The 4,256-nt window shown below is 44.6% G+C and overlaps 1 non-coding gene across 1 annotated transcript; it reads left to right on the top strand.

Annotated features, from left to right (window-relative positions):
• The first annotated feature begins 3,903 nt into the window (after nt 1–3,903).
• Nucleotides 3,904–4,037, top strand: LOC115870750. The gene has a single exon (XR_004046881.1). It is a non-coding gene; the product is annotated as a small nucleolar RNA SNORA9 (small nucleolar RNA).
• The last annotated feature ends 219 nt before the right edge of the window (nt 4,038–4,256 follow it).

The raw sequence follows: 4,256 nt of genomic DNA, 5'->3' as shown, positions 1-4,256 counted from the left end.
CCTTGTTCTGGATGTCAACTTCCTGAACAGATGAAAATGTTGACAAAATTTGTGCAGTTGTGCTCCAAGACCAACAAGGGACCACTGAAGAGATAGGGAAGTTATCTGGACTATCGTGGAGCTTGGTTCAGCTAATTTTAACAGAAGATTTAGAATAAAAAGGGTTGCTGCGAAATTGTTGCTTCAGGTTCTAACTAACCAGGAAAAGAGCATAGACTGGAACCATGCTATGCTTTGAAAGAACAGCTCCAAAGCAACCCAGGCTTTTTTCTAAGGTCATTACTGGTGAGGAGACATGATGCTGTTCTGATGACCCTAAAGCAAACATCATTCAAGCCAGCGGAAGACACCATGGTCACCAGAAAAAAGCTCGGCAAGTGACATCAAATATCAAGAAGATGCCCATTTCTTTTAGTGATGTGAGGGGCATAGTGCATTTGGAGTTTGTTCCAACAGGTCAGACTATTAATCAAGTTTTTTATTTAGAGGTTCTGAAAAGATTGCATAACAGTGTGTGACAAAAAAGGCCTGATTTGTGGCAGGCAGGGACTGGTTTTGCCACCATGACAATTCACCTGCTCACATAGCCATCTCAGTGTGCCAGTTTTTGGCAAAAAACAGCACACCTCCCTTGCCCTGTGCACATTACTCACCTGACCTGGATCCATGGGACTTCTTTTTGTTTCCATGAATGTAGAGGGACATGAAAGGACAGCGATTTGACAATGTAGACGAGGTGAAGAAAAAAACGAGGAAGGTGTTGTCAGCCATCCAAGCACATAAGTTTGAAAAAGGTTTTCAAGAATGGAATCTCATATTTGACATATGTATTAAGTGTAATGGAGAGTAATTTGAAGGTGATACGGTTGTTTTATAAAAGAAAATGTAAAAAAATAGCTTTGAAAAAATATTGTGTGGAGTTTTGTGTTTTTTGGGTCCTTTTTTTTTTTTTTTTAGTACCCTCTCATATATATCTCAGTACCACATATAGGGCATAGTTCCATTTAATTGTTTATACCTTTGGATGGATTGAATATTATTACAGGTGCTTAGAATATGCTGTTGTGCTGAGGAACGTTAAAAAATAATAAAGAATGTAAATTTGTGATATCCATATTAGGTAGCGAGCTACCCAGCCATCCACCTTATAGAGAATCCTGAATACAAGTACCATTTTCAAAATCAGTTCTCAGAACTCAGCAAAAAATTAAGTATCAGTTCTGTTGAACTGACAAGAATCGGCTGTATCCTACCAGTGATATGCTACCCTAAAGGTGTGTCTTCAAATAGGCTACCATAGGAGATGGGAGAAGATGGCATCTAGTTAGATTCACCCACCTGGAGCTCCTGCTGCCAGACCAGAAAATTGGGAGGTAAGGTGAAGGAGACTGGGAGGAGGAGTCCTGAAATTAGAACCAGTGTACTGCGGTCTGTCCTGAACTCCGCTTTTTAAAAATTTCCACTCACAAAGCAAACTGAAAATGCACTAAATCACTCTAAGTTTGGTGTGCTGGGCTCGTGAGCTCTGGCTGAGCAGCTACCAGTGCCCTACTTTGGCAGTGAGTAGCAATTTCCTCAGGCTGATGCCCCAAAGAGGACATAATCCCAGACATGAAGTGAACCTCTGAAAGCTAATCATAGGGCCCCACACCAGAGCTCCCCACGCTGTTAGCTGCCTTGAGCCCAGAGCCTGGGTCTGTGGGTAGTAACAGATTTGGAGTAATTGAAAAGACCTAAGGAAATGATCTGAGTCAGGTCACAGTGTGGCAGAAAATAAGGAGATAGTCATAGTCCAGGGGGCAAATTCAGTTCCAGTTGGCCGAAAAGAAAACACCCGCTCTGATAAGCTGGATCTCCCCCTCTGGAGGTCAGCATGACAGCCCCCAAATCAGGGAGCCCTATAAACCCAATATAAAAAAGAGAGAAAAAATATTTTCACAGTAAAAACCACAAATCCCAGGCTCATTGTTTAACTCCAAGACAACTGGTAGAACAAGTCCTTTAACATACATTAGTATAGTAAAGGAGCCTGTGCTAAGGAATGCCAGAAGTTAGCTACAGAGCCAAGAGGCTATCAACAAAACAAAGACCCCTTAAAGCAAGCCTCAGTTTCAGAATAACTTAATTCAATTCCAGCTGGTGGTGGGGGTGGGTGGGTAGGGGGACAAAATACCTCTGGGTTATTAGGGCATCAGTGGTCCTGGGATAAGCTAGGACAACACGCTCAGAAGGGGGCGCTACTGTCCACTTTCAGTGATCCTCTACACAACTGAGGAGGCCCTGCCTGTTCTGGGCCCATACATGGGGCTGAGGGAACATACCCCCCACCTCTGCTGCTATGCTGCATACAGCACAAGGCAACTATTCCAGTGATCTTCATTGCTCAATGCTGCTGCGGGAACCACTGCCTGGCCTCTGCAGCGATCTTGCCTTCTAGGGTAATTCCCCCCAGCATCTGAGGATCCTATACCAAGTGGGAACACCACTCCGCTACCTTGAGGCAGGGTTGGAACACCTCCAGCCCCACGGTCAGGTGATCAAGCCTCAGTTATCTCCTTACTTACTACTCTTTATCTTCTTTCCCTTCTATCTTTCCCACCATAGTCGGTTTCAATGGGCCCAGTTTTTTTTGTTTTTATTCTCTTTTTTGTTCTTTTCTTCTTCTTTTTCTCTCTTTTGTCTCTTCTCTCCCTCTCTTTCCTTTCATATGCCACTTCTGGCTTCCAGGGCACTACCCTCCTTCTAGGGCAACTCAACCCAAAGAGCAGGGGAAACTCCAGCCTGTCCTCTGTGGGAGCACTGCACACCACACAAGGCAGCTGTGACAGCCCTCTACAGTGCTCCACACTGCTGAGGAAACCTCAGTCTGGCTTCTATGGTGATCTTGTCAACTAGGGAAATTCTGCCCAGCACCGGTGGGACCCTGCACTAAAAGGGTACACTTGTTGGCTTTACACCCAGCTGGAGAAATCAAGCCCGTCTCCCACCATACCCAAGTGGCTGAGGGATGTCCCCTTCAAACAGAAGGGGAACTCCAGCCTATACCCCAAGCCTCTACAAGTGACTGGGGGAACTCCTGCTCACCATCTGTTGTGCTCCACACCGTTGCAGAAATATCCACCCAACGTCTCTGGTGATCTTTCTGACTAGGGTAATTCTGCCTGCCATCTAAGGTGCTCTACACCAAGTAGGGAACACAACATGCCTTCCTCGGCACTCCAGTTGCAGAGGGAAACACACACACCACTCGAGGTGCTCCAAGCACCATGAGACACACCATTAAGGCTTACTGAGAGATCAGTCAGTGAAACACCACCCTTGTGGGCCCACAACAATCCGGCCAGTGTCCGTGAGAGGACTATCCAACTCACAGTCCAAATAACCGAGTAATGGCCAACTAGGGTAAGACTGAAGTTACAGAAGATACAGCAGTAGCCTGAGCCCCTAGTGCAACTACCTGCAGATATATCAAAGAAGCACTAACACAAGTCACCCAAGAGAGAGCTCAGTGTTCTTAAACTCTTGGAAGATGATGCCGGGCTCCTCTAAAACAACACATAGACAACAACCAGCCCCAGCAACCTCAACAAAAAAGCAGGAGAAACAAAAGACAATGTTGGAAGAAGTCATGAACCTAATGACGTGCATAGAAGAAGCAGACATTGACCTGCCACAGAAAGAAATTTTCAGAATTCTGCTTGGATTCATACAAGATATAAGAGAAACAATACAGGAAAAGGATGAAATGGTAGAGGAGATAAAGGCAACACTCCAAAAGGCAAACCTAACCAAATAAAGGAAGGAACCAATTTCAATAGCAAGGATGAGGGATGAGACAGGGGACATTACAATGGATCCTATTGAAATCAAAAGGATAATTACACAGTAATATGAAGAAGGACATGGCAAGCCTCCAGCATGCCTGAGTCTGAAGTGACCCTGTATTTCCTTCAGTGCTTGCAAGAAAAGTGTTGAAATAGTTTGAGGACTTGCTCTGGACCATCTCCAGAGTGAGGTTATGGACATTTCTTACAGAGGAAGGAAAAAAAATATGAAGAAGGACAAAGAGGGAGGGCTTGTTCTCCCTGACTTTAGCACATATTATATGGCCACAGTGGTCAAAACAGTGTGGTACTGGTATAACAACAGATATTTAGACCAATGGAATATAGCTGAAGACCCAGAATTAAAAACATCAGCATACAGACAACTGTTTTTTGATAAGGGCCCCAAAAATATCAAATGGGAAGCAGATG

Source organism: Echinops telfairi, unplaced genomic scaffold (genome assembly GCF_000313985.2).
Source record: "Echinops telfairi isolate 266 unplaced genomic scaffold, ASM31398v2 ScPeMD7_2291;HRSCAF=2852, whole genome shotgun sequence".
NCBI lineage: Eukaryota > Metazoa > Chordata > Mammalia > Afrosoricida > Tenrecidae > Echinops > Echinops telfairi.
Note: the sequence above shows the minus strand (reverse complement) of the source record. Positions and strands in the feature narration are given on the sequence as shown.